We start from the raw sequence: 23,743 nt of genomic DNA on the forward strand, positions 1-23,743 counted from the left end.
AAAAATATTAAGTAACTATGAATTACTGTTTCTATTAATTAAAGATTACTCTATTTTTGATAAATGTGGAACCTTAAATGTAAATATTAGTTTAATTGTAACTTCATTATATTTATAAGTATATTTTATATTTATGTAATTATGATTCGGTAAAAATAAAGCTAATAAAGCTTGAATAATTTGACAACTGTCAAGTATAGTGTATATTTTGGACTGTATAATATTATACACTGTGAGTCTCAGTTATATCTGTTTTCAAATAAATCATGATTTTGGATTATAACTATACGAGAATTCATTATAGTAACAATGTCACCTCTAATACTCAGTGGTACAGAAAATTGTACAATTGAAAATTGCACTTAAGATAAATTAATAACTATATGGTGCGCAAGTACGGTACTGGGGATCAAATTGGCACTCCTCGCTTGAGAAGCCGGTAAACCATAAGACCACAGTGACCTGAACAAATTATACCAAAGTGTCTAATTATAATAATGAACGTAGCAACCCTGTCGTAGCAAGGCCTACGCGGCGTAGCGGCTACGGCTACGGCGTAGGCGCTAGTTCGCCCCCCTATACAACTTTTTACTAAGAACCACGCGAAATGAGTGGATAAAATATAAGTAGCTTCACTTAGATAAATATGCTCATAGAAGTGTTAATAATTTAGTTATAAAGTGTTAATAAATAAGTTATAAAGTGTGTTGTGTCGATAAAGTGTAGTTATAAAGATAGTGAACTACGTAATAGGCAAGAAGACATCTGGTCGAATAAGATATATTTTACGCAATGCAAAACAATAAAGTATAAAAAAAGAAAAAAAAAGAAAAAAAAATCACATATAGACGTCATCAATAAACGTTGGCGAACCCGTTGTCGTAAAACAGTGAAAAAGAAAAATTAGATTTAATTTTGATCTTCATCTTTTCGAACTTTCTAACTGGCACATTGAATATAATCTTTCCTATGACCCAGTTCACGAATAATAATTTGCATAATTACCACCATATTTTTATAATATTATTTTTCTTAATTAATTATAATTACAACTTAATTATTAATACTTGTATAAATAAGTGTAATTTTAGCTAACACGGATACTACGTTAAATCCCTCTTTAAGGGAGAAAATGACAAAAAAAAATGTTTAAAATACCAAACTCAGATGTACATTACATTTGACTACTTAATTATGCTCTTGAAACCTCTTTTTATTTATAAAAATATTTTTTCACACAATTCTATTATTTCTAATACTCACATCATAGAACCTTCTATCAATACACGGATGATATTTAGACATTTAATTTACTAAACAAATTGTGACCCAACAGGAATCGAACCCGCTCCCTCCGCCTCTTAACAACTGAGCCGCAGGCGCGCTCTTATTTTAAACAACTACAGCCTTATAATACATCCCGTTTCGCGACTAAATATCAGCGAATGTAGCGTTGTACGCCGACTGAACCTCCTTGATACTTCCAAGGCTATTGCGTCATAGGTTAATTTAGACATAATTATACATAAAAAAAGTAAAGTGGCTATTTTGTCTTAAACTTTTATTATGGTGAATAGTTTAATACAAACATGTTTTAATTGTTCTAAAATAACAAAAAAATATAAATGTGTAATTTCGTTCAAAACACTCATTTTTGTTTTTTATAAACATAAGATTATTACCTATGACCATAAGTTTAGTAACACTTTTAAAATTACTTACTAGAAATAAAACAACTTGTTGAAATTTTCGAAAACTGATATTATGACATTAGAAATAACCAAGTAAATACACAACAACACTTATGTTAGTGTCACACTAACACACGACACTAAACACACACTAAGTATAACACTTTACTAATATTAGCGTTGTAAACCTAACCTAACCTAGCCACACTACAAACCTAATTACACCAGAACTAAACGCGATCAAGTATCAAAACGTTAGATCTAGTAACTTCCGCGTGCCGTATTTACAAGTATTGTAAGTATAGAATTATATATTTTATAACTCCCTTCCCCCCGCGAACTAAGTCTTTGCGCATCTTTCTATCCCCTTTTTGCCTGCTTCTTTTAAACCACCCACCGTGTGCACCCCTTCCCCTACATTCGACTAATTTCGGGTACAACTGAAGAATTATTCCTTGAACAACCCTGATAAACGAAAACCAACTGAGCAGACTCCTCCTAAGGTCCTATTTCGAGCTGATAACGCACACAGTCTTGAGTCTGTATCTTTTCACTTCGAAAACTAATTCCGAATTAGAAGATGGGTGCAAGTGCTTGGGAAATTCAAGGAAAAGTCACTTTTTGCTTGAAGACAGTAAGGTCCGTTTTCGATGTGGAGCGGAAGGAAAATTAGAACCGTTTCGTCAAAAATATGAAATTAAAATCTTCATACTAGCGAAAGAAGTTTTAGCATCTTTGTTTTAGAGTGAGACGGGGAGCATTGCATTAGTCTCTTTCTATCCACCCCAGTGGGTTGGGTGGCTTGAAGTAAAAAGCTGGTTTCTTGATCAATGCGCTTCGCATTCGGAATTAATCATAACTGGGTATTTTCGTCTATGTTGGGGGAGGGGGTTCGTATTCTAAATGAAAATACTCGCTTCCTGTTTACATTTTGTAATAAATTGTTTTACTGCTGTTATGCGACGATATTACTAGATGCAAGAGCTAGGCTTGAGACTTCCTATAAACCAGACACCTACTTTAATTGCCAACGTAACCTAGTCAAATGAGATAGCTTTTTACATATTTTTTTACACTTTCAATAATATTTCTGTGCTTCTAAGCTTGAAAATTCAGATTTAGATTTAATGTAATCAACGTCGATTCATGACAAGTGTGTATGAAAAGATATTATTTAGTCTAGACGTGCGAAGCGCCGAAATGCGAGCGATTATGACTATGACGTCATAAAATAAATGAAGTTTTTTTTTTATTACCTAATTCTTATTTCAAATTCGTGAATAAGTTGAAAAAGCCTGTTTCTTAGACATTTAAAATTAAAAATATAATAACCGGAGGATGTATGGAGCATACTACTAACCCGCAGTACTACGGGTTAGTACTCTACTGATTAGCGTGGTGAGTTATGCTCCATATATCCTCCGGTTTATTGAAGAGAGGCCTGTGCCAGCATTGAGACGTATACAAGCTATTATATTACATAATAAGTACCCATTTCGCGTGATTACAATATTATTCGTCCAGGGCCCTGTGCCGAGGTTTTTCTTGCAGATTCTTTTCCCCGGCTATACAGGTTGTGAGAAGCTGCAGTAGTTAGGCGGATGAGACATTTGTTATGTAAAAAATGACGATTCAAAGTGTAACTACCGTGTGTAGTGTAAGTGTAAGTGTTACCTACTGAATAAAGATATTTTTAAGTTTGAATTGCCGTATAATGTCTACTATTACAAAATTGTTACTAATATATTCTAAAATATTACGTTTTCTTGATTAAGTTAGAAAAAATAAAATGCTTTTCATAGTTTTAGATCTGTATTTATTCAGTAATCAAAATTTCATAATTTATCTTGAAACTTGTACACGATCCAATTGTCAAAGAGTTATTATAACTTACTTATTTTTTTTTTATGTAAAGCCAGGGTTGAACACATTTTTTTTTAATTTAAGGTACTCGCGGTCGAGTGGAGCAGAAAAGTTTATAAAGGTAAGAAATAACTTGAACATTCCGCGACTTTTTCGCTTTTAAATTCTTACGACTAAGGGTGAGTTTCCGGAAGTATTAAGTAAATCATTTATCGTAATTTTTAACCCGATACCTACTGCATGCCTGCATGGTTATGCGCATACTTCATAAATAAACTCACGCCTATTTTCCACCGGGGTAAGCAGAAACTATGGAATTTCATTTGCTTCGATCCTGACATACTTCTCTTACTTCCACATTCATCAATGGTTTCATACACGCACGTCGGTTCAGAGTAGATCTTACTGAACCTCTTCTAAGGACATACTACTGATTATAAATAGCCTCCATTGTCTAGTGGTTAGAGCGTAGGGCTCACGACCTGAGGTCCGGGTTCGATTCTCGATGGGGACATTGGCGAAATCATTTTTTGAGTCTGTCCTTTGTTTGGCAAGGACATTGCACAAATACTTTATTGCACAAACAGGAAAAAACAAAATATAAAACAAAAGACAAATAGAATGAGTACAATAGGCGGCCTTATTGCTTCTTCTTCTTATCGTGTAGGTTGTGAGGTGGAATACCAGCCTCATCAACCCTGGTGTCAGGGTGATTGAGCCGCCAAATTCCCCTGAAATGACTCGTGTAACGATTAATTATTTACATCAGTAAATAGTAACCGGGACTAACAGATTAACGTGCCTTCCGAAGCGCGGATTATTATATTATTTTCGGACTATCAGGTGATCAGCCTGTAATGTCCTAACCAAACTAGGGATCACAAAGGGATTTTTGTAACCTGATTAAATCACTGATTGTCCGAAACAGTAATATGATTCCGTGCTTCGGAAGTGACGTCAAGCCGTTAGTCCTGGACTCACATGCCTCAAACACCCACCAACCTCCGCAGTGAAGCAGCTTAATGGAGTATGCTCCATACCCCCTTCACTTAATTAATGAGATGCCTGTGCAGTGAGACATATATAGGTTATTTATGTTTGTTACTAATATATTTTTTTAAGTTTGAACTGTTAGTTCTCTGTTAGACTCGCCCCCTTTTACATGGGACTTAAAATATAGCTGGCGAGGAGTAGGTGTATATACTATAGAACTCTGTCTACCCCATTCGGCATACCGGCGTGGTGGTATGATATGACAATGATACGTAGAATATCACGTGGGTAGTTAAGCACGTTGATTTAATCGGTTCTGTTTGAAACAAAAAAGTTGTCGGTTTTTGGTCGGACGAGGGACAGATTACTTAGATATACCTCCCAAGCCCCAAATCCTTGTACTCCTGCCCCCTCCCTTTTTACCCTTCACATCTATATCCTAGGTATTCAGGTCGTGGGTCACACCATCTCAAGGGCGCGTTAACTTCTGGCGTAGCATAAAAAAATCGGTAGGTTCACTCCAACATGACGTAAATTTTTATGGGCTATGGGCTGGTTGTTAAGTCAGATTGGCAGTCGCTTTTGTAAAAGAAAAAAGTAAGATTAGGTAGTGAGTGATTTCTGCGATATAGACTATACTTCTTTCTTCCTTAGGTCTAATCTCTATACCAAATTTCATCCAAATCGGTTGAGTGGTTTAAAAGTGAAATAGATGACAGATACGCGCAAACAGTACATACAGCTATACGCGAAGTTGCTTACGTATTTTTAATATTACTTATTGTGGATTACCAGATTAAATTGACGTATTTATAATAAGTCTTTTTTGTGTCTTTATTATTTCGTTGTTTAATAGTGTTACTCAATTGGCTTATATTTTTAAGCACTATTAACTTTTGGAGCATTATCGAATTAGGGTTGTTATGATAATGTCATAATGTGTAATTGGAACATTAGTTTCATAAATGAAATGAAATTGAAGTTAAAAACGACATTATGCTCAAGAAAATAACCAGCTGGCCATGTTTTCTTCAATACCAGAGCGACAGGAATGTAGAAACTGATTCCTCTGTTATTTTTCTCGTACGTCCCGGTCAGTGACTATTAAAGGCACGCGCAGGAATAATCTGGGACGGATGACGTTGTCTTCTAAACTGAGAAAAAAAATCAAAAAACAAATTAAAAAAATATTATAATAAAAATAGTTTTAAAAAATAATAATAAGAAAGAAAAATATTTATTTTATATTATTTTAAATTTTTTTATTATTTTTATTTTTGATCAAAAGAGATTTATTGCAATTGTACAGTACAAAAAAAATGTGATACATTATAAAAAAGAAAAAATACAGTTCTTAGGTACAATTTAACCCAATCTGTATATAACCCAATATGTACTTAAATATTACAATTATAAAATTTAATTCATAGTCAAAATCAATATTAAAATTAATTTATTGTCAATTGGATGTGCAAATTCCCCCCTGGCAGACAAACAGTCTACATGTTTTTGAGAGAATTCACAATTTACAAACTGTCAAATTGTCAGTAATTCATATTTCATACAATGTCTTACTTATTACATAATATTATATATCTATTATTCCAATCAAAATATTATTTCAGATTATAAAAACATTTTTGTATTAGCCATTAGCAGGGTTCAGGTTAGGCAGTTGCAAGGTGTTAGTGACATCGTAACGAAAACTTTGAGGGATTATTCAGATCATGGTTGTAAGTTGATATCAAATGGAATTTTCCATCGAAAAAGTATGTTATTGAAAATAATTGAGAAAAACCAATATTCTCATGAATTTTCTGACAAAAAATCTACTTGATATCAACTCAGAATCATGGTCTGAATCATTCTCCTCAGTACTCGTTACCCTTATGTACTTGTATGGCTGAGCAATATAATGTACCCACTTTTGGACTCTTTCGCACTAACATATTTGACATTTAGTGAGACTTACAGTACAATTTGTCAAAAAAGTTAATGTGACATGGTACCAAAGTGTATACATATTAATGCTCGTGACCGTACGTACTTGTACGGGGTGTAAGTGACATAACTCATTGATAGAAGTCCGGTACCGGGATATCACATTGTGTGAAAGTAAGTATGTCGTGAAAACCGACAAAGGAGTCTGTCTTTTCTAACATCTTGTACCTTTCGGTAAATAGGCGATGGACTTCTTTTCAATCAAAATATTAATTATCGATTCTATTTTTAAGCTTCGTTAAGGATTTTATCAGACAAGTTAGCAAAATATAACAAAATCATAAATCCACTTAAGCGCCTGGAAAAAACTTCAGAGCAAAAACACACATCCTGTTGCTAAACAATCATCGCAGGCGCTTCGACAATAAGTACAAGTTTCTATGGCCAAGGGTTATCTATTATTAACTCATCATCATCATCAATTTAAGAGCCACGCTCTTGTCGGTGCAGCATTTCTGTAAAATACTCTCCATGCTACTTTTTTTTGCTTTTTTTTATCTATTATGAACTAGTGAAGTTTATTGTTATAAACCCTTTTTGGTTTATTATGTATAAATAGTTTGAGTACAATTTGTAAATACTGAATAAAGACATAACCTACACCCGTGGACAACTACAGATCATAAACACTTGCGCACTTGGCCATGTCTGTGTCCTATATCCTCTCTGCCTACCCCTTCGGGGATACAGGCGTGATGTTGCGTTATGTAATAAATGTCGACTCAAAAAGAAGTGCAGTTTTCACTAACACAGTTAGCTCGACCATTATAGACGGCGATACGGCTCACCTCCTATCACGTTGGTCTAACAGGAAGCTTGGAGAGGTGTGGGTACTTAGTTCATCTTGCGTTGGATGTACCCTTGACTGCCTAGGTCAAAGATAAATAACGAAATTCTGATTACTAAATAAAGACAGATCTAAAATAGACAAAAAAGACGTTTTCTTTTTTATATTTAACTTATTTATTAATTATAATAAAGAAAAATATAATAATAAGATAAGTGCGACATTTTGTCACGTTTTTTTATAACACAGGTTGCTTTTTTATACAAATTCTATAGAAATTTCGTGTTTTGACGTTTAGTAAAAAGTAACTGATTTGACTAGTTGTAAACTAGCCTATTAATACCAACAATGACGATAGCCTCGGTCCCTTTCGCCTAGCCATAGAAGCAGCTCGCGAAACCAAACACTTCATGAACCCGATACCGACCCCGCCGGCGCGGTCGACGATTTCCCTCAATTAGCGCTTATCGCTATCGACCCACTAGAGTCGATTAATTCTTTCAAATATTTTTCCTCTCAGACGACGCCCTGAGCCGAGGTTCGCGCCCAACTGGGCACCCTCAGGCCTGTTGTCTTAAACGTTGTACCGGGAGAGAGCCTTCAGCGCTCCCTATTTGTCCGGCCAAGTGGTTAATGCCATCTACGACAAATCTACAATAAGTCACAAATAAAAGAGGTCCCTTTCACTTGTATAATAATTATACATAGCTGGCGAGGAGTAGATGTATATAAAATTCAAATTCTAAAATATTTTTTTTATTTTTCATTTTTTTAAATAACGAACGTCTCATCCACCTAAAACTACTGCAGCTTCTCACAACGGGACATTATAAACACAGATACTAAGTGTGTGTAACTACTAACATCTTATGGACAATCTTAGTCTAATATAAAATATACATAAACAGCCTATATACGTCCCACTGCTAGCCTGCTCTCAATCAACCGGAGGGGGTATGAAGCATACTCCACCACGCTGCTCCAATGCGGGTTGAAAGAGGTGTTTTTACGGCTAATAGCCGGGACCAACGGCTTAACGTGCCCTCCGAAGCACGGAATCATCTTACTAAAATAAAAAAAATATATATTTAAAAAATATATAAAAAAATATATTTTGGGAGCTTTTTATTTTTACAATACAATACAATACATCTATCCATAAAATATATCATCATCATCATCATCAACAGCCTATATACGTCCCACTGCTGGGCACAGGCCTCCCCTCAATCAACCGGAGGGGGTATGGAGCATACTCCACCACGCTCTTTAAATTATATATTTTTTATTATTTTTCGATATTTTTTTTATAATTAATCGTGTTTATGTTAAATTTCAAACTATGCGTGGAAGAGGTTCCAGTGTTGCTGCCTTAAAATAGCGATACCCGCTCAGGTAGCTGTATTCTTTCCGCTCACCGACTTCCACTAAGCGTGTACACATGGTGACGTCATGAATGACGTCATATTGCACGTTGGTCGCCTTCGGCAGCTGGCAGCTAGTTTCGGAGGTTCTCTATTTTTACGCATATTTTTTATGTAATAATTTACCATGGCATAATGTTACTTGTCCTATTATTAGTTACGCAGTTACGCATAGTATTCATTTGTCATAACTTTTTAAGCATAATTTTGAAACTCATAACTACCATAAGCATAATAATTAATGACAATAATGACATATAAGCATAAGTATTATAAGCATAAAAACTATACTCCGAATAAGAATAGTTTTGGCACAACTTCGAACATTTCCGAAACTTACTTTTTCCCTAGCTGCATTTGGTTCATGATTGTGACTTTTTATATTTTTTACTCTATTTCATGCTGTTGGTCATCATTCAGTATACTTTTCGTGTGTAAGATAAACAAGCTGGCGGCGTAGGGGTGGCCCAAGGGCCACCCCCGCCGCACCCTAACCTACTGTTATGCCTTGTAAAAATTATGACAAAACACTTTTATTCTAAAAAAGAATTATGGATACCTATTTATATGCGAATCAAATTTATACCAACAAATATTAGTCCAAAAACAAGTTATACCTAACAAACCAGTATTCTTAGATGTTATTATGGGAAAGTACTATTATGCTTAAAAACGTTATGCGAAAAGTATTATGATAATTACAATTATGACAAAACCATTTATGCATTTTGAGAGAATCCCAGTTTCGGAGCTAACGAAACGTGTTTCATAATATATTATTACTTTAGTTTCACTATATATTCACTATAATAATAATAAGCAGCTAATTTGTATCTTCTTCTATCGTGTGGGTTGTGAGGTGGATTACCAACCTCATCACCCCTGGTGTCAGGGTTACTATTGAGCCGCCAAAGGCCCCTGACATGGCTCATGTAACGACTACTTATTTACATCAGTAAGTAGCAACCGGGACCAACGGCGTAACGTGGCTTACGAATCACGGATCACCTTACTTTCGGACAATCAGGTGATCACCCTTTAATGTCCTTACCAAACTATGGATCAGAAAGTATTTTTGTGATATTTCCCCACCAGGATTCGAACCCGGGACCTCCGGATCGTGAGCCTAACTCAACCACTCATAAAATAATAATATTTTTGTTTTTTTTTAATCATAGATCTTGATGTGTTCCATGATCCGTGGAATATTATCTATATTATTTTGAAAAAAATCTAGATTATTTAAAGCTCGGCAGATATTAACTTATATTTACTTATATCTTTCTAATATCTAATTTTTAAGTTTGATGTGTAATTTTAATTTTACCTTATTTTTAAATATTTAAGTACCCATAATGGTATAAGTTATGTACGCCGTAATTGTCATATATATTAGTCACAATACCGTATTCTTATAAATGTAAAATGTTTTAATGTATGTTATTTGGTTGTACTTTATAAATAAATAAACCACTGGAACACTAATAGGTAGTGAAAAAGGTTGTGAAGCGAGCTATATCGCCGTCTAATGTGTGCAATTCTAACACGACGCTTCTTACTCAAGACTCGCTAACAAATCACGCATCTAAAAGTACCAACAACTCATAATCTGACAGAACGCGTCCTAAAACAAAACAAAATATAAACGGTACAACCGAAAACGAACCCTGAGCTAAGCCGGCCCTCTTGACAAAAGCGAAATAAAAACCAGCAAAAGTATTTTCATTATCTAACCTAACCCGCGTCGCAGCCTCCCGCTCGTATATTCATTTCCGTTCTGTTAATACCGCATACTTTTAACTGTCTAACTAGGTGGGTCCCCCCGGGGGGCCCCCCTCACTCACACCATCACTACTTATACGCGGTAGGCACAACTTTTATAATACTACGTACTCGGGAGCTTTTTAACGAACCACCCGAGGGGGGTACCTGCCACGCATACCGAAAAATACGCAAAACGGGCCGGGGGGGTTACCCGCTTCCCCCCTGGTTAGAAGTGAAGTGGCTGTATTTTGCGTATTTTTAAATTATTCTCTACATGCGGGTGTGTTTAGTATTTGCCGCGTTTTTCCTACGCTGCTTCTGACGTCGCGTTTGTCTGTAAGAATTGTGTACGTTTAATTTTTTTATTAACCCGCGCACGGGATATGCTGTTTGTGTTATACTAGCTACATTTTAGCGTTATTTCAGTTCTGCCAACATTGTAGACAGATAAATTATAGGCCTACTTTACATTTTTAAAATAGATATTTTTTAACTGTTATTTTAGACTGGAATGGAAAATGCTACACCGACAAGAGCGTGGCTCTTAAATTGATGATGATGATTTTAGAAGTACGTACGTGCTAAACACATTAGCTTGCGTAATTTATTAATAAGTATCGATTAATGTAACTTTTCAAGTTAGGTAATGAATTTATTGACTGAAGACCGAGAATCGAATTTGAATTTGTGAAATTTTTTATTTTTTTTTAATCGCAGCAAGTGAAATTTGCGTTTAGAAAATAGGTGTCATCTCACGTTTTAATGTACTTAAATATGTAGTATTAGAAGCTGCTGTAGTTTTTGGCGGTTGAGACGTTCGCTGAATAAAGATGTTTTTTTGACGTGACTTATTGTAGATTTGCCGCATATGGCATTAACTACTTGACCGGGCAAATTGGGAGCGCTTTCAGGCTCTCACCCGGTTACAGAATAAAGATATTTTTGTAATACATGAAATTACAATGTTAATACATCTAGATAGAGATAATCTAGAACCGCTCGCAGCGTGTCATAAAACTTAACTAAGAAACTATATCATCACAAACGCGATGTACGGTCACGAGCATTAATATGTATACACTTTGGTACCATGTCACATTAACTTTTTTGACAAATTGAACTGTAAGTCTCACTAAATGTCAAATATGTTAGTGCGACAGAGTCCTAAAGTGGTTACGTTATATTGCTCATGACTGTACGTGATATGTTGTTAACTAATATCCCAATTGAGGTCGGCAGAGCTCGAGGTACAACCATCGCAAGATGAAATCAAATCAAATCAAATATACTTTATTACACACAACATACAAAACAAATTTACACAAATGGATGATAGATACAGTACAAAGGCCTTATTGCTAAGCAGCAATTTCTTCCAGGCAACCAGTGGAAAGGAAACATTTATTACAATTTGGTGCGGGACAGTGCAACATCTTGTATACAATTACTTGTATACTAACATTAAAAAAACAAGTTCATAATACAATAAAATAAATAACTACGACTGAACTGTGTTCTTATTGGATAACATAACAAAAGTTGGTATCAAACAAACTCGGCAATATCACAAATAACATCTTGAAACCGGGAATCCGACCGTAAGTGTACTTACTACAAAAAAGATGCCAAAAAAATATCACTATGTTAAAGAAACGTAGATAATTTTAGTTTTCCTTCTAATAATGTCTTAAAGGAAAACCACGTTTATGTCGCTAGAAATAGAGTGCATTATCGAGTGGTCTGCTTGAGGTTTTTTACGCAAAAAATAAAGTGTATTTTACTATGTTTTGATAGGGTGAGTGGCTCGACACATGACATGTCTGTATGATTTCTAAGCATGCGCAACAAGTTAAGCGTTTGTAAAAGGAATTATTCTGGATATTTGCCGCTTTACTGCAGTGTTGTATGGTACAGTCATGAGCTATACAGGTGTTAGTGACATAGTAAAGAATACTCAGAGGGATCATGATTCTGAGTTAATATCAAGTGGAATTTTCCGTCGCAAAATTCATATTATTTTTTTAGTTTTTTTAAATTATTTTCAATTGTATACTTTTGCGATGGAAAATTCCACTTGATATTAACTCAGAATAATCAGTTGAATCATCCCTCTCAGTATTCGTTACGATGTCACTTACACCCCATACAAGTACATACAGTAGCCATACAAGTAGGTATGGGTGTTAGTGACACTGTAACGAATACTGAAGGGGATGATTCAGACCATGATTCTGAGTCGATATCAAGTGGAATTTCCTGTCGGAGAAGTCATGAAAATTTTAGAGCTTATTTAAATTATTTTCCGTTCCATACTTTTGCGACGGAAAATTCCACTTGATATCAACTCAGAATCATGGCCTGAATCATCCCTCAAAGTTTTCGTTACGATGTCACTAACACCCTGTATAATGTACCCACTTTAGGACTCTGTCACACTAACATATTTGACATTTAGTGAGACTTACAGTTCAATTTGTCAAAAAAGTTAATGTGACATGGTACTAAAGTGTATACATATTAATGCTCGTGACCATACTAGGACGTTGACATAGATACCTAGATGATTTTTAGTACCGGCCGGCTAGAAATGCTTAGGCGGTATATCTACAATAAGTCACATCAAAAAAAAAAGATTTTTACATTTTTTTTACGGGTAGGGACTCTAGTCTAATTCCTATCCGTTACCAAGATGGCGTACGTATAGCTCATTCGATCTTCTTCTTCTATCGTATGGGTTGTAAGGTGAATTACCAGCCTCATCAACCCTGGTGTCAGGGTTATTATTGAGCCGCCAAAGGCCCCTGACATAGCTCATGTGACGACTACTTACTTACATCAGTAATTAGTAACCGGGACCAACGGCTTAATGTGCCTTCCGAAACACGGATCATCTTACTTTTTGGACAATCAGTTGATCAATTATGTCACGTACACATAAAATATTTTCACGTACACTATGTACGTAGTACGTACATCAATCTATACTTCAATTTACAGGAAGAAAACATCTTGAAGTATGCAAACTGAGTGGCTCCGCTGGGGAGTATGCTCTCCAGCAAAGCCACTTTAATTTGTTGTTTTCTTTCTAATTATAGCACGTACACATAAAATCTTTTCACGTACACTATGTACGTAGTACGTACATCAAACTATACTTCAATTTACAAGAAGAAAACATCTCGAAGTATGCAAACTGAGTGGCTCCGCTGGGGAGTATGCTCTCCAGCGAAGCCACTTTAATTTGTTGTTTTCTTTCTAATTATAGCACGTACACATAAAATCTTTTCACGTACACTATGTACGTAGTACGTACATCAAACTATACTTCAATTTACAGGAAGAAAACATCTCGAAGTATGCAAACTGAGTGGCTCCGCTGGGGAGTATGCTCTGCAGCGAAGCCACTTTAATTTGTTGTTTTCTTTCTAATTATAGCACGTACACATAAAATCTTTTCACGTACACTATGTACATGGTACGTACATTAATCTATATCGTCTTCAACAGAATTGGAGGTGGTGGCTCCGCGACAGAGCATCACACGGCTCACCACCATTTTGGTCTTACAGAAAGCTCGGTGAAGTGTTGGTACTTAGTACATCTTGCGATGGATGTACTTCTGTCTACCCCTTTTTTAAAGTTGATTAAAAACAGCAAATAAACAACAATTTAATGAAAAACTGGTCCAATAATAGTATGTATCTATATCGACATAATATACGTATATTTATGTAAGTATAGAGAGGGGTGTGCATTTGATCCCAATTTTTACCAAAGCTCCCCTACTAAGTCATTATATGACTAGACCATTAAATCAATGGTTTCAAGTGGCCAAATTGAGCCGTAACTCATAACTTGGCCAGAGTTGGGATAAATTAATTACTATATTGAATAGCTTTCATTACGTGAAATTATTCTAAAAAAAGTACCTAGGTGATCCAATGGAATTGATAACGAATGAGGTAGATTTACAAAAAATATCTTCATCACATAAACATACATAAACTCACGCCCATTTCCCACCGGGGTAAGCAGAGACTATAGAATTCCATTTGCTTCGACCCTGACACATCTCTTGCTTCCTCCACATTGATCAATCGTTTCATACACGCACGCCGGTTCAGAGTAGATCTTCAACAAGTTTATTATAAATGATTCAGATTCTGATTGAAGAGAGGTTCATCATCATCAGCCCATTAACGTCCCCACTGCTGGGGCACGGGCCTTCCCTATGGATGGATAGGGAGATCGGGCCTTAAACCATCACGCGGGCCCAGTGCGGATTGATGGTTATTAACGACTGCTAATGCAGCCGGGACCAACGGCTTAACGTGCCTTCCGAAGCACGGAGGAGCTCGAGATGAAAACTCCTATGACCGGCCTTTGCGAAAGTTGCTTTTCTTCAACAATCGCAGACCGAGCGCGTTAACCGCTGCGCCACCGAGCTCCTCAAAAGAAGAGAGGTTCATTAAAATAAATTAAATATACGTCATTGCTCTCGAAAGAACTCCTGCAGCCACGGCACTAGTGTCGCATTATCTACATAGAATTATTAAGACTTCCGTAGTCCAGTGGTTTGAGCGTTGGTTTCACGATCCAGAGGCCCCGGGTTCGATTCCGGGGGCATATAACAAAAATCACTTTGTGATCCTTAGTTTGGTTAGGACATTACAGGCTGATCACCTGATTGTCCGAAAGTAAGATTAAGTAGGCACGTAAGTAAGTAGTCGTTACATGAGTCATGTCAGGGGCCTTTGGCGGATCAATAATAACCCTGACACAAGGGTTGATGAGGTTGGTACTCCACCTCACAACCCACACGATAGAAGAAGATAAAGACATGTCAATTAGTTCCATTAAAATCTGCGGGATTTGTTTCGTGGCAACGAACGATGCATGAAAGCATTTTGCATGGACACGAGGAGGACTCGGTGGTGTAGTGGTTTTCCTCCCAGACGACGCCCTGAGCCGAGGTTCGCGCCCAACTGGGCACCCTCAAGCCTGTTGTCTTAAACGTTGTACCGGGTGAGAGCCTTCAGCGCTCCCCATTTGTCCGGCCAAGTAGTTAATGCCATCTGCAGCAAATCTACAATAAGTCAGAAAAACAGGTGGTGTAGTGGTTAAAACGCTCGAGCGCTTGACAAGAGCTGTGGGTTCAAGTCCCGTCCGAGTCAGATTTTTTCGATTTAAATTTTCTCTTTGTTCCGTGGCGCCGAATCTACAATAGAATCTTGACCTTAATAAGTATATTCTGAGTTTGATAATCCTACTAAAAAAACACATTGTTTTTTTTTTAATAATTTGATCCCTTTGCTGACCTTAAAGAATTTATTAAAATGATAACCAAGTAAATTTTATTAAAGATTTTTAATTTTAATTTCTTGTTTATAATTTTTATGTAAGTATTTGTACTTTTATTTTTTAACAATTTTTGAACTTATTTAGTGTTTATCATTATTTATTTTTTCTATGGACGTTATTATGGTCTGAAAATAAATTATTTGAATTTGAATATTTGAATTTGAAAATATAATTTAAAGTGTTACCAAAGTAAGATTGCCTTTATTGAAACAGAGGTGTCAATATTTTCTTTTTATTCTACCTACATATCAATAATATCTAATCTAATCTTGCCTACAAGATCCAACTGCTGGGCAAAGGCCTCCCCTTCCTCATTCCATTTTTCTCGGCCCTGTGCGTACTCCGGCCAGTCCCTCCGGCAAGTGTCCAAGTCGTCACGCCATCTCTTTCGAGGTCTACCACGACGCCTGTACCCGTCACGAGAAGATTTAAACTAACCGGGTGGCACGACCCCCCTAGCATTATCCCGTATCTCACAGGGTCCGCTTACCTAACCTGAAGATTTGACAGGTCCGGTTTTTTACAGAAGCGACTGCCTGTCTGACCTTCCGACACACAGCCACCCATTTACACACCCTTACACACCCCTTCCATCTTCACAGGAATCTAACATGCTTATTATGCGTGACCACTGCTCAGAGTGCATGCGACAAACATGTCCGGCCCAATCCCATCAATAATATAATAATTAAAAATGGAAGAAGCAAAGATGGTGTGTCCGCATCGCAGTAAGATCACGCCTATTTCCATCGGGAAATAGGCGTAATCTTACGTATCTATGTGTAAATACATAGATAAACATCACGTTTATCTAAAAACAGAATTACAAACCGTCAGAAACCTATCTTACTTTTACTCTGCATACATAAACTCACGCCTATTTCCTAACCTAAGTAAACAGAGGCTGTGGAATTCCATTTGCTTCAATCCTGACACACTTAGCTTCCTTCCTCCACATTCATCAATCGCTTCATACACGCACGCCGGTTTAGAGCAAGTCGTGTTAAACCTTTTCTAAGAACATCTGCAATTTGTCAATATACGCCCTTCTAAGTCTTCCTCTGCCAGGCCTACCAATAACCTTCGCCATTTATTGCACCTAATATTCGTCTAAGCTACAACATCAAAAGCTCTGCCTACCCTACAAGAAACGAATAATGAAAAACATACATTAAACCTTTATTATCACGATTTAAAATATAATATAACCTAAACAATAAAACTACAGAAATGAAACCCGAAAAGAGAAAGCCTCGACGAATGTATTTTATTTATTTAGAAAATTCTATTCGTCCCGCACTCATCCGCTTCCGAATCACAAAAACAGTTTCTAATGACAAATTCCCTAAAAAAAAAATCTAATTCACGCACGAACTTCTCCCCTCCCCACCCCCAGTGGGGGCGAAGAGGGGGAGGAAACACAAACGTGTGTACATATACGCAATTTTTGATCAATACTTAAAAATTAACCCTGCCTCCGGTAGTTTTTAAATTTATTCTGCGCATGTCATGATTTTTAATCAGTCCCCTTTGTGACGCCCCCACACACACATACGGTGTGTATGTGTGATGATTGGAATGGGCACTTGCAAAATTATCCCGTATTACAATTGGTTTTTTAGGCTGTATTGATCTACGCCTAGCTGTGTTTCCGCGCGGCGTGTTTAGATAATGTCGCTTTGGAATGCGAATTATGGATAGATTTTATTGATCACAACGGTCACAAGATACGGAAGGACAATAGATACAGAAAGCTCATGCAGCAACTTCTTCCAGAAAACCTTTGGAAACAGGAACATTTTCTACAAATACAACAGTAGCGCCTTAGTGCATTCTAACATAAAAACAAAAAAATCTATCTACAAAGCTCATTTGAATATCAGCGTTCTGTGTCACAATATTGAGTAGATAAGGGTTGGGTTTAGATTTAGGTTTGGGCATGACTAATTGTAGATTAGCCTGGGAAAGACTGCTCACCTGGAAAATGGGGAGCGCTTCCACCCCACAATATTAAAGGGAATAAGACAGTTGTACTTCGCAGGCATCGTATAAGTTTTCTACAAATTGCTGGAAGTCGAGCAGTGTAGCAGCCAAAGTTGATTACTCTTTAGCACTTCCCAGAGGACGCGCGCAGAGAAACAATGGGTCTGCGGACAGGAATAATCGTTGTCCACCTCCTCGTTGTCCACCTCCTCATTGTCCACCTCCTCATTATCTACCTCCTCGTTGTGTAGCTCCCCTCCTCGTGGTCCACCTCCTCGTTGTCCACCTCCTCATTGTCTACCTCCTCGTTATCTACCTCCTCATTGTCCACTTTCTCGTCGTCCATCTCCTCGTTGTGTACTTCCCCTCCTCGTTGTCCACCTCCTCGCTGTCCTAAAGACAGATTATTTATTTAGGAGGCCGGGAAACTCTTTCCTTTTTGTCACAGCGATAAGTTCACAACAGCCCAGCTGACGGGGTTAGTATTGAAAAGCTGTTTTATTATGAAAACCACTCAATTTTTTTTTGGATGATAAAAGAGACAAGTTTCTCAATGCCCCGCGGTATTCATCGCATTTCCGAATTTAAATGAATGCTTATTTCCATATTCATCAATTATTAGATTTATGGTATCAGAATTTGAATTCATAGTAACTATTTTATTGTTGTTTTGTTCAGATGCCATTGTCACGTTCTTATCACGCGAATCAAATAGGTTGTACTTACTAGGGTAAATAAAACGGTATATAGAAATAAAACCAAGTTTATTGACATTAAATCCCTAGCAAGTACATAGATCGCATCTCTGGGTCGCAGGTAATTTGATACTGGCTGAGCACCCTTGGTGCAGTAGGAAAACTACCACTTCCCTGTAACTCTTCCCACGACGACACGGGGTACACCGGCGCGCGCAGCAGGGCAGCAGAAACGGTGGGGTAAGTACAGGACCGAAAGTGGATCCAGCGGGTTGTAGAACCCGAAAGGTGAAGCGGTAGAGGTAAGTACAGGACCGGTAGTGGGTCCTGCGGTTGTAGAACTCGAAGGGTGAAACGGTGCAGGTAAGTACAGGACCGGTAGTGGGTCCTGCGGTTGCTGAACTCGAAGGGTGAAACGGTGCAGGTAAGTACAGGACCGGTAGTGGGTCCAGCGGTTGCTGAACTCGAAGGGTGAACCCCAATTAATGGAGATAACACAACACTATAAATTATTATATCGTAGACAAAATTAGTAAAAAAACGTATTTAAAAAATATACGAGTAATCGAGGTGTTCTCGCTACAAAGGCAGAAAGATTGTGTCGAACATCCGACCGGAAGAGTAACGGCTCGGCTGTGGAATGTAGGTACGGCTACCTACGCAATGTGATAATTATTAAAGTCGTACAATATTAACGGAATTATTTTGTAAATAGATATGTTTTGTTAAATTAATTAGTATATGTTTATTTATGTAATAATATTTTAGTTTTAAGCAGTAGTTTTTAAGTGTTTTCAATGATAACTTTTTGATAGTTCCTAACAGAAAAACAAGAGCAATTACACTCAGTAGTAAAACGCGGCAGGCGTTACATACCCCCCTTTTTTGGGTAGGATTTTCGCTAAGAAAATCCGCTGACTAAAATGTAACCTAGTCTGTCCTTCTTACTATTGACCATTCTAAAAATTACGTGGTACACATTCATTTCAACCCTTCCATTCACCCCCCTACTTTCTTTCATCCCTTTCACACACAAACAGTTATCTTATTTAGTTTTAAGTGACTGCGTCCTTTCCAAAAAGAGTACTAGACTTTTAACCGCAGCTTAGTACTCACACGTAATCAATAGGAGATTTAAGGTAACCGTTTTTTTTTTCTTTTTATAGTATAATTTTCTTATCTTCGGGGTAGGGCCGAAGATAAAATAATTAGAATGTCCTAGGGGTAGGGCCTGGAGATTCAATATTTTTTTTTGTAAAAAAGAAAAATTAGAAATACTATATATAAGTAAATATATTTAAGACGGTAGGTAGTTTTAGTAAGTAAGACATTGTTTTAGGCTAGTTTTGGATTTTTTAGTATGAGTTTTGGTAGTTTTAGTAAGTGTAGTTTTTGTTTTTTGTTTTTTTTTTTTTATAAAGTAGTATTTAAGGTATTTTTAGAGAATATTAGAAGATATTAGAAGACGCATGCCATGCTCAAGATTTAAGTTTTTGGCAGGCCTAAGGCGTTAGATGGTATTACACATCAATCTCTTGACTGACTCTTACAGTCTGCTCGAGAATTAGTAAGCAGCTGGGGGATTCTATGTTTTTCTCTCACTTCCATCCCAGCAAGGAAGTTTTGTAAATATAGAAAGTTTTATTTTAGTTAGGTAATTTTTTGTTTATTAAGTTTAGATATAATTATTTAGAATAGCTTGTAAGTTTAATATCCTTGACATGCCATGTACCTCTTCATAAAGGAGTTCATCTTTCTGAAGTGATAAATATTTAATTGGACGAGACATCTCTATTACTTTATGTTTAAATTGTAATTAGTTTAGTTGAATAGTTATTTTTTGAGTAAGTGTTGCAAGTACCTGAAGTCTTAATAACTAAAACACAACAAACGGCAGAAGGAAAATAACAAGAAAACAAATGCTACTATCAAAAGTACACAACAATTAAAACACAGGGATAGACAGAGGTTGGCAGTGCAAAATCAAAGTTTTCCTTCTGTGCGATGTGGTAGGTTCGATTTTGAGTTTTTAATTGTATGCAATCACCTTGAAAGAGAAATAGTAAGGTATTCCCACAAAGCAACCACAGCACACAAAAGTTGTAGTTACAATTCACTTAAAGCTAGACAAAATAATCAGACCAACACCAAAGATGACCAAAAATGCCAAAACCAGCAAAAAGGATACTCAGCTCAGTATTTCCTTAGTTGGGCGCCATTGTCAGTAATTTTTCTTTGCTAATATTTCTGACCTGAATAAATTCGTTAACCTTTTGAATGAAGGAGCGGACACAGGTTTTTCCAGAGTATTTTAGATTTGCTAATTCTGCATTTGTGGTTTTATCACAAGTGACCACAACTGCACTAGATGTGGATTTAATTTCAGATACATCGGATGTAGTTGCAGATGCGAGAGTTTTAAATTCCGAGTACTGGACCAAAAGGTTTGAGTGACATAATTTATATATTTTATCGACTTCATCAGGCACATTTTGAATTCTATTAAGACGGTGGTAGATATGATTGAGCAGATTTTCTGTTCGTAGGTATAATGTTTTATCCATTTTAGCTTTCAGATTAGCCAAATACGTCTGCGACTTTATCATAGAAGCCTTGACACCAGCCAAATCCTCTGGAGCTTCCAAATGAGACTCCAAAATGTCTTCGGCGGCCTGCTCCTTCGCCAAATCCACGATTAGCCTGCGAAGTTCAACAACCGAACTGCCACTCTTACCGCGCAATTGAACTTCATAAAGGAGTTCATCTTTCTGAAGCGATAAATATTTAATTGGACGAGACATCTCTATTACTTTATGTTTAAATTGTAATTAGTTTAGTTTTATAGTTATTTTTTGAGTAAGTGTTGCAAGTACCTGAAGTCTTAATAACTAAAACACAGGAAACGGCAGAAGGAAAATAACAAGAAAACAAATGCTACTATCAAAAGTACACAACAATTAAAACACAGGGATAGACAGAGGTTGGCAGTGCAAAATCAAATATTTCCTTCTGTGCGATGTGGTAGGTTCGATTTTGAGTTTTTAATTGTATGCAATCACCTTGAAAGAGAATTAGTTAGGTATTCCCACAAAGCAACCACAGCACACAAAAGTTGCAGTTACAATTCACTTAAAGCTAGACAAAATAATCAGACCAACACCAAAGATGACCAAAAATGCTAAAACCAGCAAAAAGGATACTCAGCTCAGTATTTCCTTAGTTGGGCGCCATTGTCACGTTCTTATCACGCGAATCAAATAGGTTGTACTTACTAGGGTAAATAAAACGGTATATAGAAATAAAACCAAGTTTATTGACATTAAATCCCTAGCAAGTACATAGATCGGATCTCTGGGTCGCAGGTAATTGATACTGGCTGAGCACCCTTGGTGCAGTAGGAAAACTACCACTTCCCTGTAACTCTTCCCACGACGACACGGGGTACACCGGCGCGCGCAGCAGGGCAGCAGAAACGGTGGGGTAAGTACAGGACCGAAAGTGGATCCAGCGGGTTGTAGAACCCGAAAGGTGAAGCGGTAGAGGTAAGTACAGGACCGGTAGTGGGTCCTGCGGTTGTAGAACTCGAAGGGTGAACCCTGGAACCCGGAATTAGTCATTTCAAGAATTGTCCGAATTCCCCGTCTGACTGCCACATGCCGATTCCTTAGCTTGATTGAAGATGGGAAGTGGATAGCAAGCAAGCTTAGCAATCTAAGATGTGGCTGTCAGCAAATTACACACAATAAAAGTGAATTTAGCAAAATAAATTTAGAAAAAGAACAAAGAACAAGATAAATTTATGGTAGGTAGTTGTTTTTTAAAAAACTATCTAACAAAATAGTAAAATTGAATATTTTAAGCTGAATAATTTTAATAGTAACGATATTAAACGTATTTTGTACATTATTATTGTTCCATTTAAGAATTATTTAAACAAGGAAAGTACTTAGGTACAAAGATAACTTTACGTTGGTTAAGTAGAATTAATTTAGAAAAATTGACAATTTAAATGTTGTTTTGAACATAAAAGATTGCTAATTATGATATAAAATAAGCACTAAAGCGTGAAAATACATTTACACGATGATTATGAAAAATGACAGTCATGCAATGAACAAAGAAAACATGTACTAGTCTACGTTAATATTTAAACTAATAAAAATGGTAATTGCTACACTTACCCAATCAATGGGGATAACACAACACTATAAATTATTATATCGTAGACAAAATTAGTAAAAAAACGTATTTAAAAAATATACGAGTAATCGAGGTGTTCTCGCTACAAAGGCAGAAGGATTGTGTCGAACATCCGACCGGAAGAGTAACGGCTCGGCTGTGGAATGTAGGTACGGCTACCTACGCAATGTGATAATTATTAAAGTCGTACAATATTAACGGAATTATTTTGTAAATAGCTATGTTTTGTTAAATTAATTAGTGTAAGTTTATTTATGTAATAATATTTTAGTTTTAAGCAGTAGTTTTTAAGTGTTTTCAATGATAACTTTTTGATAGTTCCTAACAGAAAAACAAGAGCAATTACACTCAGTAGTAAAACGCGGCAGGCGTTACATACCCCCCTTTTTTGGGTAGGATTTTCGCTAAGAAAATCCGCTGACTAAAATGTAACCTAGTCTGTCCTTCTTACTATTGACCATTCTAAAAATTACGTGGTACACATTCATTTCAACCCTTCCATTCACCCCCCTACTTTCTTTCATCCCTTTCACACACAAACAGTTATCTTATTTAGTTTTAAGTGACTGCGTCCTTTCCAAAAAGAGTACTAGACTTTTAACCGCAGCTTAGTACTCACACGTAATCAATAGGAGATTTAAGGTAACCGTTTTTTTCTTTTTATAGTATAATTTTCTTATCTTCGGGGTAGGGCCGAAGATAAAATAATTAGAATGTCCTAGGGGTAGGGCCTGGAGATTCAATATTTTTTTTTGTAAAAAAGAAAAATTAGAAATACTATATATAAGTAAATATATTTAAGACGGTAGGTAGTTTTAGTAAGTAAGACATTGTTTTAGGCTAGTTTTGGATTTTTTAGTATAAGTTTTGGTAGTTTTAGTAAGTGTAGTTTTTGTTTTTTTTTTTTATAAAGTAGTATTTAAGGTATTTTTAGAGAATATTAGAAGATATTAGAAGACGCATGCCATGCTCAAGATTTAA

General features: G+C 36.4%; 2 protein-coding genes across 4 annotated transcripts in view; both read left to right on the top strand.

Annotated features, from left to right (window-relative positions):
• Positions 1–23,743, top strand: part of LOC126372119 (ATP-dependent RNA helicase DDX42) — a 329,796-nt gene that overhangs the window by 295,303 nt on the left and 10,750 nt on the right. The window lies entirely within an intron of this gene.
• LOC126372161 (broad-complex core protein isoforms 1/2/3/4/5) overlaps positions 1–23,743 on the top strand; it is a 167,783-nt gene that overhangs the window by 48,326 nt on the left and 95,714 nt on the right. For all 3 annotated transcript variants that reach the window (XR_007567119.1, XM_050017802.1, XM_050017800.1), the window contains exon 3: positions 3,639–3,675. The gene's annotated coding sequence lies outside the window, so the exon portion shown is untranslated. The remainder of the gene's footprint in view (positions 1–3,638; positions 3,676–23,743) is intronic.

The sequence above is a fragment of the Pectinophora gossypiella genome, chromosome 13 (assembly GCF_024362695.1).
Source record: "Pectinophora gossypiella chromosome 13, ilPecGoss1.1, whole genome shotgun sequence".
In the NCBI taxonomy this organism is placed as follows: Eukaryota; Metazoa; Arthropoda; class Insecta; order Lepidoptera; family Gelechiidae; genus Pectinophora; species Pectinophora gossypiella.